Below are 14,845 nucleotides of genomic sequence, written 5' to 3'. Positions count from 1 at the left end.
AGCCCTAAGGCTCCATCAAAAACAGATAGTCCACTTAATCTAGAGTCATAGTATAACAAGAAAAAGCACCACAGTGAAGAAACCAAATATCTCCAATATGCCAAATAACAAACGCAAAAACCAAGGTAATAAAAACAAGGAAGTCACCATGAAGCCCTCAAATGAAAAAGACACCCCAATTCAAGATTATGAAGATGATGACATAGAAGAAATGCAAGAAGCAGATCTCAAAAAATTGATAAGAACATTAAGAAGTTCTCAAAAACAAATTCTTGAACTGCAGAAATCCTTAATGGACAAGATAGAAAATCTCTCTCGTGAAAATGAAATATTAAGGAGGAATCAAAATGAAACGAAACAACTAGTACAACAGGAAACTGGGATAGTGACTGAAGTGAAGAATTCAATAGATCAAATGAAAAACACAATAGAGAGCCTTACAAACAGAATGGGTGAAGCAGAAGAGAGAATATCAGACTTAGAAGACAGAGAACAGGAAAGGATACAGTCAGACCAAAGAAAAGAAGAGGAAATTAGGAATCTAAAACATATTGTTGGGAATCTTCAGGATACTATTAAAAAACCCAACATTCGGGTTCTAGGAGTTCCTGAAGGCATGGAGAGGGAGAAAGGATTAGAAGGCCTTTTTAGTGAGCTATTAGCAGAAAATTTCCCAGGTTTGGAGAAGGACAGAGACATCCTAGTACAGGAAGCTCACAGAAACCCTAATAAACACGACCAAAAGAGATCCTCACCACGACACGTTGTAATTAAACTCTCCACAGTGAAACATAAAGAAAAGATCCTAAAATGTGCAAGAGAGAAACGTCAGATTACTCTCAGAGGATCTCCAATCAGACTCACAGCTGACTTCTCATCAGAAACCCTACAAGCTAGGAGGGAATGGCGAGATATAGCCCAGGTACTAAGAGAGAAAAACTGCCAGCCCAGAATATTATATCCTGCAAAGCTATCATTTGTGAATGAAGGTGAAATAAAGACTTTTCATAGCAAACAGAAATTGAAAGAATTTGTTGCCACTCGTCCAGCCCTGCAAAAGATGCTTAAAGATGTGTTACACACAGAAACAGAAACACGGTCATCAATATGAAAGAAGGTAAAGGAAGGAAACCAAGGAAGGAAAGCTCACAGCAAAAGATCACAGGGAATTCAAAGCATATATTAGAACTTATCTTTGGCAAATGGCAGGGCAAAGTTACCATTTATCATTAGTCACATTGAATGTGAATGGCCTGAACTGTCCAGTTAAAAGACACCGATTGGCTGATTGGGTTACGGAACAAAACCCATCTATTTGCTGCTTACAAGAAACTCATCTTTCCAACAAAGATCCATACAGACTGAAAGTGAAAAGCTGGAAAAAGATATACCATGCCAACAGAAATGAAAAAAGAGCAGGTGTAGCCATCTTAATTTCAGACAACATAAACTTTACCACAAAAACCGTTAAGAGAGACAAAGAGGGACACTACATAATGATTAAGGGATCAATTCAACAGGAAGATATAACAATTATCAATGTATATGCACCTAACTACAGGGCACCGGTTTATCTAAAAGACTTGTTAACGGACTTAAAGGAAGACTTAGACCCCAATACAATAGTACTGGGGGACTTCAATACTCCACTCTCAGAAATAGACAGATCATCCGGACAGAAGATCAACAAGGATACAGTAGATTTAAACGACATTATAGCCCAAATGGATCTAACAGATATATACAGAACTTTCAATCCTACAGCTAAAGACTTTACATTCTTCTCAGCAGTACATGGAACCTTCTCTAGGATTGACCACATACTAGGCCATAAAGCGAGTCTCAGCAAATTCAAAAGAATTAGAATCATACCATGCAGCTTCTCAGACCATAAAGGAATGAAGTTGGAAATTAGCAACTCAGGAATCCCTAGAGCATATGCAAACACATGGAGATTGAACAACATGCTCCTGAATGAACAATGGGTCATAGAAGAAATCAAAAGAGAAATAAAAAAGTTTCTGGAAGTAAATGAGGATAACAGCACAACATACCAAAACTTATGGGACGCAGCAAAAGCAGTGTTAAGAGGAAAGTTTATATCAATAGGTGCCTACATCAAGAAATTGGAAAGGCACCAAATAGATGAGCTTTCAATTCACCTCAAGGATCTAGAAAACCTACAGCAAACCAGACCCAAATCTAGTAGGAGAAGAGAAATAATTAAAATCAGAGAAGAAATCAACAGGATTGAATCAAGAAAAACATTACAAAAAATCAGCCAAACGAGGAGCTGGTTTTTTGAAAAAATAAACAAAATTGACACCCCATTGGCCCAACTAACTAAAAAAAGAAGAGAAAAGACCCAAATCAATAAAATCAGAGATGAAAAAGGAAATGTAACAACAGACACCACAGAAATAAAAAGAATCATCAGAAATTACTACAAGGACTTGTATGCCAGCAAACAGGGAAACCTATCAGAAATGGATAGATTCCTGGACACATGCAACCTACCTAAATTGAACCAGGAAGACATCGAAAACCTAAACAGACCCATAACTGAGACAGAAATTGAAACAGTAATAAAGGCCCTCCCAACAAAGAAAAGCCCAGGACCAGATGGATTCACTGCTGAATTCTACCAGACATTTAAAGAAGAACTAACTCCAATTCTTCTCAAACTATTCAGAACAATCGAAGAAGAGGGAATCCTCCCAAATTCTTTCTATGAAGCCAGCATCACCTTAATTCCTAAGCCGGAAAAAGATGCAGCACTGAAAGAGAATTACAGACCAATATCCCTGATGAACATAGACGCAAAAATCCTCAATAAAATTCTCGCCAATAGAATGCAACAACACATCAGAAAGATCATCCACCCAGACCAAGTGGGATTTATCCCTGGTATGCAGGGATGGTTTAATGTGCGCAAAACAATCAATGTGATCCACCACATTAACAGACTGCAGAAGAAAAACCATATGATTCTCTCAATAGATGCCGAGAAAGCATTTGATAAAATACAACACCCATTCATGATGAAAACTCTAAGCAAACTGGGTTTGGAAGGAACATTCCTCAATACAATCAAAGCAATCTATGAAAAACCCACAGCCAACATCCTATTGAATGGGGAAAAGTTGGAAGCATTTCCACTGAGATCTGGTACCAGACAGGGATGCCCACTCTCACCACTGCTATTCAATATAGTTCTGGAGGTTCTAGCCAGAGCTATTAGGCAAGAAAAAGAAATTAAAAGGATACAAATTGGGAAGGAAGAACTCAAACTATCCCTCTTTGCAGATGGCATGATTCTGTATTTAGGGGACCCAAAGAACCCTACTAAGAGACTATTGGAACTCATAGAAGAGTTTGGCAAACTAGCAGGGTATAAAATCAATGCACAAAAATCAACAGCCTTTGTATACACAGACAATGCCATGGCTGAGGAAGAACTTCTAAGATCAATCCCACTCACAATAGCTACAAAAACAATCAAATACCTTGGAATAAACTTAACCAAGGATGTTAAAGATCTCTACGATGAAAATTACAAAACCTTAAAGAAAGAAATAGAAGAGGATACCAAGAAATGGAAAAATCTTCCATGCTCATGGATTGGAAGAATCAATATCATCAAAATGTCCATTCTCCCAAAAGCAATTTATAAATTCAATGCAATACCAATCAAGATACCGAAGACCTTCTTCTCAGATCTGGAAAAATTGGTGCTGAAATTTATATGGAGGCACAAGAGACCTCGAATAGCTAAAGCAATCTTGTACAACAAAAACAAAGCCGGAGGCATCACAATACCAGATTTCAGGACATACTACAGGGCAGTTGTAATCAAAACAGCATGGTACTGGTACAGAAACAGATGGATAGACCAATGGAACAGAATTGAAACACCAGAAATCAACCCAAACATCTACAGCCAACTTATATTTGATCAAGGATCTCAAACCAATTCCTGGAGCAAGGACAGTCTATTCAATAAATGGTGCTGGGAAAACTGGATTTCCACGTGCAGAAGCATGAAGCAAGACCCCTACCTTACGCCTTACACAAAAATCCACTCAACATGGATTAAAGACCTAAATCTACGACCTGACACCATCAAGTTACTAGAGAACATTGGAGAAACCCTTCAAGATATTGGCACAGGCAAAGAGTTTCTGGAAAAGACCCGGGAGGCACAGGCAGTCAAAGCCAAAATTAACTATTGGGATTGCATCAAATTGAGAAGTTTCTGTACTGCAAAAGAAACAGGAGAGTGAAGAGACAACCGACAGAATGGGAAAAAATATTTGCAAACTATGCAACAGATAAAGGGTTAATAATCAGAATCTACAAAGAGATCAAGAAACTCCACAAAAACAAAACCAACAACCCACTTAAGAGATGGGCCAAGGACCTCAATAGACATTTTGCAAAAGAGGAAATCCAAATGGCCAACAGGCACATGAAAAAATGTTCAAGGTCATTAGCAATCAGGGAAATGCAAATCAAAACCACAATGAGGTTTCACCTCACCCCGGTTAGAATGGCTCACATGCAGAAATCTACCAACAACAGATGCTGGCGAGGATGTGGGGAAAAAGGGACACTAACCCAGTGTTGGTGGGAATGCAAACTGGTCAAGCCACTATGGAAGTCAGTCTGGAGATTCCTCAGAAACCTGAAGATAACCCTACCGTTCGACCCAGCCATCCCACTCCTTGGAATTTACCCAAAGGAATTTAAATTGGCAAACAAAAAAGCGGTCTGCAGCCTAATGTTTATTGCAGCTCAATTCACAATAGCTAAGACCTGGAACCAACCTAAATGCCCATCAACGGTAGATTGGATAAAGAAATTATGGGATATGTACTCTTTAGAATACTATACTGCAGTAAGAAACAACGAAATCCAGTCATTTGCAACAAAATGGAGGAATCTGGAACACATCATGCTGAGTGAAATAAGCCAGACCCAAAGGGACAAATACCATATGTTCTCCCTGATCGGTGACAACTTACTGAACACCAAAAAGGAAACCTCCTGAAGTGAAATGGACTCTATGGGAAACGGTGACTTGATCAGCATAGCCCTGACTGTTGATGAACAAGTTAATACATTATCCCTCTTAGTAGTTTTTTTGTCTGTTCTACTTAATATGACTGGTTTAATTCTGTAATTAATACGCAGTTATTCTTAAGTGTTAAAAATTAACTGAAATGTGATCCCTGTTAAACATAAGAGTGGGAATAAGAGAGGGAAGAGATGTATAATTTGGGACATGCTCAAGCTGACTTGCCCCAAATGGTAGAGTTAAAAACATACCAGGGGATTCCAATCCAATCCCATCAAGGTGGCATGTACCAATGAAATCTCACTAGTCCAAGTGATCAATTTCAGTTTACAATTGATCATAATGAAAGGACTAAGAGTCAAAGGGAGCACATAAACAAGTCTAGTACCTGCTAACACTAACCGATGGAATAAATAAAGGGGAGAATGATCCAAATGGGAAGTGAGATACTCAGCAGACTCATAGAATGGCAGATGTCCTAAATAGCACTCTGGCCTCAGAATCAGCCCTAAAGGCATTCGGATCTGGCTGAAAAGCCCATGAGAGTATTTCAGGCATGGAAAGCCAAGACGCTCTGGCAAAAGATCTCTGTGAGTGAGATCCCAGTGGAAAGAACAGGTCTTCAAAGAAGGAGATACCTTTCTCTGAAGGGAGGAGAGAACCTCCATTTTGACTATGACCTTGTCTAAACAAGATAAGAATCGGAGAACTCAGAGGGCTTCCATAGCCTTGGAAACTCATGACCGGAGCATAGGGAGACTACTGATGCCATAGACGGGAGTGTCAATTGGTAAAGTCAACAACAGGAGTCACTGTGCACTTACTCCTCATGTAGGGTCTCTGTCCTTAATGTGCTGTGTATTGAGATTTAATGCTATAACGAGTACTCAAACAATATATTTCACTTTGTGTTTTTATGGGGGTGCAAACTGTTGAAATCTTTACTTAATGCATACTAAACTGATCCTCTGTAAAAAAAAAAAAGAAAGAAAGAAAGAAAGAAATTATCAACTCCCAACTTGACTCTCACTGGGATTAAACATGACAATAGGTCTGATCTGATTTCATCATCATTTAAAAAAAAATCATCTATTATTTCTATCTTTATGTTTCTGTGTGAGAGCAAACTGTTGAAATCTTTACTTAATGTATACTAAGCTGATCTTCTGTATATTAAGATAATCGAAAATGAATCTTGATGTGAATGGAAGGGGAGAGGGAGTGGGAAAGGGGAGGGTAGTGGGTGGGAGGGACGGTATGTGGGGGAAGCCATTGTAATCCATAAATCGTACTTTGGAAATTTATATTCATTAAATAAAAGTTAAAAAAAAATAATAAAATAAAATAAAATAAAATAAAAGAAAAGTTACATAATGGCAGTGGAAGGACTGACATCTAGGTTTACCTTTAGATTTGATAATTCTTTGGCTTAATGGAAATTATCTAGTGGATGTCATAATTTCTTCTTTGTTACTTTGTCTCAGACAGATACTGTTCAAATGTAATGACATATATCACAGTACTTTGAAACTATAAAATTATTTTTAAAATAATAGAAATGAAATAGATTAGGTAGTATATAGTGCTGGATGTGTACCTAAGTCAGAAAGCGAAAGGGAGTTGAAGTGATACATTCTCCATGTGGAACTGAAGTAGAACACCTCAAGATACAGATGTTAATATCAAATACCTGTTGCATGGAAACAGTGTCAAGAAAGAATTAAATCTGAAGAACTATCCCAAACACCTCACAGACTAACAGAAGATAGCCAATATTTTTAAAAATTGTAAACATATGTGGAATATGTAAAATATGTGGAAAATGCTAATTGACGCCATAGACCAAATAGACCTAATAGATATCTTCAGAACCTTCCACCCCACAGACACAGAGTTCACGTATTTCTCCCCAGTACATGGAACATTCTCTAAGATTGACCATATGCTAGGCCATAAAGGGAGCCTCAACAAATTCAAAAAAATTGAAACTATACCATGCAGCTTCTCAGACCACAGTGCAGTGAAACTCGAAATCAACAACCCAAGAATCTCTACAACATATGCAAATATATGGAGAATGGGCAACATGATCCTAAATGAACAGTGGGTCATCGAAGAAATTAAAAGAGAAATCAAAAGATTTCTAGAAACAAATGAAAATGATAACACAACCTATCAAAACCTGTGGGACACAGCAAAAGCAGTGCTAAGAGGAAAGTTTATAGCAGTTGGTGCCTACATCAAGAAGCTGGAAAGGAACCAAACAAATGAACTCCCCATGCACCTCAAGGATCTAGAAAAACAGCAGCAAATCAAGCCCAAATCCAAAAGGAGGAAAGAAATACTAAAGATCAGAGAAGAAATAAACAGAATTGAAACCAAAAAAAAAAAAAATACAAAAGATCAACAAAACCAGGAGCTGGTTCTTTGAAAAAATAAACAAAATCAACACACCACTGGCCCAACTAACCAAAAAAAGGAGAGAGAAGACCCAAATCTGTAAAATCAAAGATAGTAATGGAAATGTAACAGCAGACACAACAGAAATGAAAAGAATCATCAGAAACTACTACGAAGAGATGTATGCTAACAAATTGGGGAACCTGGAAGAAATGGATAGATTCCTGGACAAATACAACCTTCCTAAGCTGAGCCGTGAAGATATAGAAAATCTAAACAGACCCATAACCATGGAAGAAATTGAATCAGTAATAAACGCACTACTGAAAAAGAAGAGCCCAGGACCAAATGGCTTCACTGCCGAATTTTACCAGACATTTAGAGAACAACTAACCCCAGTTCTTCTCAAATTATTCAAAACGATTGAAAGAGAGGGAATCCTTCCAAATTCCTTCTACGAAGCCAATATCACCTTAATTCCTAAGCCCGGAAAAGACACAACAGAGAAAGAAAACTACAGACCTATCTCCCTGATGAACATAGATGCAAAAATACTCAACAAAATTCTGGCAAACTGAATCTAACTACACATCAGAAAGATCATTCACCCGGACCAAGTGGGATTTAGCCCTGGTATGCAGGGATGGTTCAATATTCGAAAGTCAATCAAGGTAATACATCACATTAATAAATTGAGAAACAAAAATCATATGGTTATCTCAACAGATGCAGAAAAAGCATTTGACAAAATACAACACCCTTTCATGATGAAAACCCTAAGCAAATTGGGGTTAGAAGGAACATTCCTCAACACAATTAAGGCAGTCTATGATAAACCAATGGCCAGCATCATATTGAATGGGGAAAAGTTGGAGGCATTTCCATTGAAAACTGGCACCAGACGGGGATGCCCACTCTCACCATTGCTATTCAAGATAGTCCTAGAAGTGTTAGCCAGAGCCATCAGGCAAGAAAAAGAAATTAAAGGGATACAAATGGGAAAGGAGGAAGTTAAACTACCCCTGTTTGCAGATGACATGATACTATATATAGGGGACCCAATAAACTCCTATAAGAGTCTACTGGAACTCATAGAAGAGTTTGGTAAAGTAGCAGGATACAAAGTCAACACTCAGAAATCAACAGCCTTTGTATACACAGACAATGCCAGGGCCGAGGAAGAACTACTAAGATCAATCCCATTCATGATAGCCACAAAAACAATAAAGTACCTTGGAATAATTTAACCAAGGAGGTCAAAGACCTCTATGATGAAAATTACAAAACACTAAAGAAAGGAATAGAAGACGACACAAAAAAATGGAAAAACCTGCCATGCTCATGGATTGGAAGAATCAATATCAAAATGTCCATTCTCCCAAAAGCAATTTACAAGTTCAATGCAATACCAATCAAAATACCAAAGTCATTCTTCAAAGACCTAGAAAAACTGATGCTGAAATTCATATGGAGAAACAGGGGACCCAGAATAGCTAAAGCAATCCTTTACAATAAAAACAAGGCCAGAGGCATCACAATTCCAGACTTCAAAGCATACTACAGGGCAGTTATAATCAAAACAGCCTGGTACTGGTACAAACACAGATGGATAGACCAATGGAACAGAATAGAAACACCGGAGATCAATCCAAACATCTATAATCAACTCATATTCGACAAAGGACCTAAAACCAACCCCTGGAACAAGGACAGCCTCTTCAACAAATGGTGCTGGGAAAACTGGATGTCCACATGTCGCAGTATGAAGCAAGACCCCTACCTTACACCTTATACAAAAATCCACTCAACATGGATCAAAGAACTAGAGATGCGCCACAACACCATGAAACTAATTGAGAGCATAGGGGAAACCCTTCAAGATATCGGAATAGGTGAAGAATTCCTGGAGAAGACCCCAGAGGCACAGGTAATCAAAGATAAAATAAACAAATGGGATTACCTCAAATTGAAGAATTTCTTAACAGCAAAGGAAACAGTCAGGAAAGCGAAAAGGCAACCAACAGAATGGGAGACATTATTCGCAAACCACACAACAGATAAAGGATTAACAACTAGAATCTACACAATGATCAAAAAACACCACAGAATCAAAACAAACAACCCAATAAAAAATGGGCCAAGGACCTTAATGGACATTTTTCAAAAGAGGAAATCCAAATAGCCAACAGACACATGTAAAAATGCTCAGGATCCCTAGCCATCAGGGAAATACAGATCAAAACCACAATGAGATTCCACCTCACTCCGGTTAGATTGGCTTGCATACAGAAATCAACCAACAACAGATGCTGGTGAGGATGTGGGGAAAAAGGGACACTAATCCACTGTTGGTGGGAATGCAAACTGGTAAAGCCACTATGGAAGACAGTATGGAGAATCCTCAGAAACCTGAATATAGCACTACCACAGGACCCAGCCATCTCACTCCTTGGAATATATCCAAATGGAATTAAAGGGGAGAAAAAAGCCATTTGCACCTCAATATTTGTTGCAGCTCAATTCACAATAGCTAAGACATGGAATCAACCTAAATGTCCATCAACGGGTGACTGGATAAAGAAACTATGGAATATGTACTCGTGGAACACTATACAGCAGTAAAAAAAAAAAAAAAAAAAAAAAAAAAAGAAATCCGGGCATTTACAACCAAATGGAGGAAGCTGGAAAACATCATGCTGAGTGAAATAAGCCAGTCCAAAAGGGACAAATATCACATGTTCTCCCTGATCGATGGCAACTAAATGAGCACCTAAAATGATACCCATTGAAGTGAAATGGACACTATGAGAGACAATGACATGAACAGCCCTTGTCTAGACTGTTGAGGAACAACTTACTATTTTGTTCCTTTAGTATTGTTGTTGTTGTTGTTGTTGCTCGGTTTGCTCTACACAAGACCACTGGTTGAACTCTGCAATCAAAGCACAACCATTCTTAAGCGTTTAAAAATTAACAGAAAATTGATCTCTGTGAAACATAGGAGTGGGAATAAGAGAGGGAGGAGATATATAGGACGGCACATACTCACTCAGACCTACCTCCAATGGTGAAACTAGAAATGTGCCAGGGGATTTCAACTCAACCTTACCAAGGAGGCAGGTACCAATGCCAGCACACTTGGTAAAGTGATAAGTATAAATACACAACCAATCAAAAAGATAGGGTAAGTGTTAAAGAGATTACACAAATAAGACCAGTGTAAGCAAATAATGAAGGATAGAATCAAAAGGGAGAGAATGATCCTGCGGGGGAAGCAGGACACACAGCAGACTCATAGAATGGCAAACGCCCAAAACTCCTGCCTCACAATCAACCCTTGGGACATTCGGATCTGACTAAAAGGTCCATGAGAGTCTCACAGGCATGGAAAGCCATGACACGGTGGCAAAAAAAAAAAAAAATCTAAATGAAAGATCTTGGTGAACAAGACCCCAGCAGAAGGATCAGGCCATCAAGGAGAGAGGCGCCGCCTTTCTCTGAAGGGAGGAAGGAACCTCCACTGTGATACGGCCTTGACTAAACAAATTCAGAGTTGGTGAACTCAAGGGGCTTCCATAGCCTAGACAGCTCATAGCAAGAGTCTCGGGTGATTGCTGACATCATAAATAAGAGTGCCAATTGTTAAATCAACAACGGGAGTCACTGGGTTCATGCTCCCCACGTAGGATCTCTGTCCTTAATGTGTTTAACTATGAAACTCAAGAACAACGCTACTAGTCGAACAATACCCTATACCTGGTTCGGTTGTGTGAGTGCAGCCTGTTGAAATCCCTGCTTAGTATATACTAAGTTGATCTTCAGTATATGAAGGTAATTGAAAATGAAATGTGATGAAGGGCGGGATGGGAGAGGGAGTGGGAGAGGGGAGGGCCACGGGAGGGAGGGAGGTTGGAGGGGGGGAGCCACAACAATACAAAAGTTGCGTTTTATATTCTACTTAAAACTAATGGTTGAACTCTGTAATTAATACACAATTACTCTTAGGTGTTTAATTAATGCTATAACTAGTACTCAAATAGTATTTTACACTTTGTGTTTCTGTGTGGGAGCAAAATGCGGAAATCTTTATTTAATATACGCTAAATTGATCTTCTGTATATAAAGATAATTGAAAATTAATCTTGATGTGAATGTAAGGGGAGAGGGAGTGGGAGAGGGGAGTGTTGTGGGTGGGAGGGAAGTTATGGGGGGGGGGGGAGGAAGCTATTTTAATCCATAAGCTGTACTTTGGAAATTTATGCTCATTAAATAAAAAAAATTGTAAAATATGTGGAAAATGCTGAAGTAAAAATATTTGTAAGCTACAGTGAGAAGTTCTGACAAAAATAAAACATAGCTACACTATTACTTTTATATAACATTAGGATGATAACTTCAAGTAGTAAACTAGAACAGAAAGTGAGTTCCTGAAATAAGATGTTAGCTGTGTCTATCAATGCTAACTTGCAATGGTTTCTCTCTCTCTCTCTCTCTCTCTCTCTCACTCACTCACTCTGCCCATCATCCTCCCTTTCAAACAAATTAAATAAATGTTCAGTTTAAAAAAAAAAAAAAGACTGGGTATATAATGCCTACATCCCTTATGGGAGTGAGTGCCTATATTTAATTTCAGTTTCCTGTAATGGACACTCTGGATGGCGACAGATGATGGATCAAGTAGTTGAGTCCCTGTAACCCATGTGGGAAATTCAGATTGAGTTCTAGAATCCTGGATATGGCCTGGCACAGCCCTGGCTGTTGTGGGCACAGGGAAATGAAACAGTAGCTGGGAGCTCTCTCTCTCTCTCTCACTCTCTCTCTCTCTCTCTCAATTTCAAATAAATAAAATAAATATTTTATCTTACATTAAATATCTATATAAAATTTGAAATTTTGCATATTCTTCATACTAGCAGTGTCAATTATTTTTTCAAGGAAAATCATGAATTTCATTATTTAAAACATGTAAAAAAAGAAATCCACTAGAAAAAATGCATTTGAGAACTCTGAGTCTTTCATGAGCTGCTTCATTCTTTGACTTCACCACTTCTACTTGTGCTCTGAGCAGGTCTGTTAAATAGAGTTGTGCCCACTGACTTAGATCCATTATAAACTGAGAGGACTGATTGTTTCAACTAACAATTTCAATTTAATATGTAGCAGAAAAATCGGCTACAATGTAAAGGACACACAAAGTTTACTGGCTTCCTAAAACGTTTCTTAAAAATATAAAAAATAAGATTTATTTATTTTGAAAGTCAGAATTACATAGAGAAACAGGGAGGAAGAGAGAGAGAGATCTTCTATCCACCAGTTCACTACCCCAGATGGCCACAACCCCTGATCAAAACCAGGAGGCAGGAGCTTCATCTGGATCTCCCATGTGGGTAGCAGGAGCCCAAACACTTGGTCCATGTTCTGCTTTTCCTAGGTCACCTGCAGGGAGCTGAAGTTGAAGCGGAGCAGCTAAAACATGAACTGAAGCCCATGTGGGATGCAGGCGTCGCAGGTGTCTTTACCCACTATGCCACAAAGCTTGCCTGTGAACCATAATTTCTTTGAGAACATAAATTATTTGTTCACAATGTCTAGTGAGACTGGCTCTTGTGCATCCTGATTTATGCATGGTAACTCTTATAAATGAAGTATAAATTCAGTTCTCCTGATTGGGAGAAAAAATGTTAATCTATATGGAACAATTGCTAAAACAAACATTTTATTTAAATGCTAAGGCAGAAGATATCAGACACCAAAATGAAGTACTCAGTCAAAATGCAAATGTTAAAAAAGAAAAGTAGGCAATGCCAACTTGGTGGATTAGGGCTAGGGGAAAAAAAGTGTAGCAGGCACACTATTAGGGGAGAATTAGAGAGAAAACCACACTGGAAATTCTACGAAAGGAAGAGGAACGCTGTGGAACTTTGTGGAAGGTTCAAATGTGAGCAGGAACATGAACACAACACACAACTGCAGTAGCTGAGAGCTGCTGAGCACGAAACAGCTTGGAGATGGAGTGAGATCAGACTGCAGCAACCCATAGTGATAAAGCCTGTGGGAGAGCGTGGTATGAGTCTGGACTGGACTCCTATGGGCTAGCAGTTACTTTTGTGGTTACCTGGGGACCCAGTGGAAGTAAAGCGGATGTGTTTACCTCACCCAATACTCCCCATAACTGCTAACCAGCTGAAAAGGAAGGCACGATTTTGGGCTTGGGCAGCAGCTATGGAAGACTTTCTGTGCATCCAAAGCAACTGGCTGAGACAGAATGCATCATTTCAGTGTACTTGTGGCAGTGGAAGGAAGAAGACAACATTAAGTCAGTGGCTCTTGTATAGAGGTGTGATTCAGAGATTCTAGTGGAGGGAAAAATCCACTGTCTCCACTGACTTTGAGCCTGTCTGGCAGGACTGACAGGTGGCTGGGCACCTATGTAGGACTGTGAGGCGCCCCCAGCCACCCGACATACCACATGCTCAAGCCACCTAGGCAGAGCTGCCTCAGGGAACATCTGCTTCTCTGTAGACTGGACAGGCTGGTAGGACAGAGCAGCCAAACCTTGACATCCAGTGGCTGTGTGAGCCTTGTGTGCTGTAACCCTGGGGGGACTTGGTGGCTATATGAGAAGGTGCAGGGTATAGCTGGGTTATGCTCCACATGTTATGAGCTCCTTGGTTGCCTGGGACTGCTCATTGCAGCTTGAAACATGCTCAGTGTGAGTACTGCACAAGGCATTTGTGCAGATGAGTATTGAACCCACCATGGGCTAACACCCAACATTGCTCAGCTTGGAGGAGAGGAAGTGAAGGGGTGATCACACCAACAGAGTTGATTATTCCCTCTTTCTGCTAACAAAAGGAGACCTACCACCCCCAACTTGGAGGTTATCTTGGATACTTACACCACACTGGAGCACTGACCAGAGCTCCTTGGCAACATCTAGTATACAACTGTTGGTATTCATTGAAAGTGCAGATATTCCACTAAGCCACAGATGTGTAGCTCAAAATTAAAGGCCACAGGAGGAAAAAATCAACAATTAACTCCACAAATGCCTAAAAATAAATGCAGAAATTCAAGAAACAAGAATAAGGAGTATACCATAGCTCATCACCATCCCAAAAGAACACAAAAACATTTCAACATTAGAACGTGAAAATGAAAAGATTGATGAGGGGCCGGTGTTGTGGTAAAGCTGCCCCCTGCAGTGCCAGCATCCCATATGGACACCGATTTGAGTCCCAGCTGCTCCACTTACAATCCTGCTCTCTGATATGGCATGGGAAAGCAGTCGAAGATGGCCCAAGTCTTTTGGCCCCTGCACCCACATGGGAGACCCGGAAGAAGCTCCTGGCTCCTGGCTTTGGATCG

This window comes from Oryctolagus cuniculus, chromosome 12, assembly GCF_964237555.1.
Source record: "Oryctolagus cuniculus chromosome 12, mOryCun1.1, whole genome shotgun sequence".
NCBI classification, from domain to species: domain Eukaryota; kingdom Metazoa; phylum Chordata; class Mammalia; order Lagomorpha; family Leporidae; genus Oryctolagus; species Oryctolagus cuniculus.
This window is presented reverse-complemented; position numbering follows the sequence as displayed.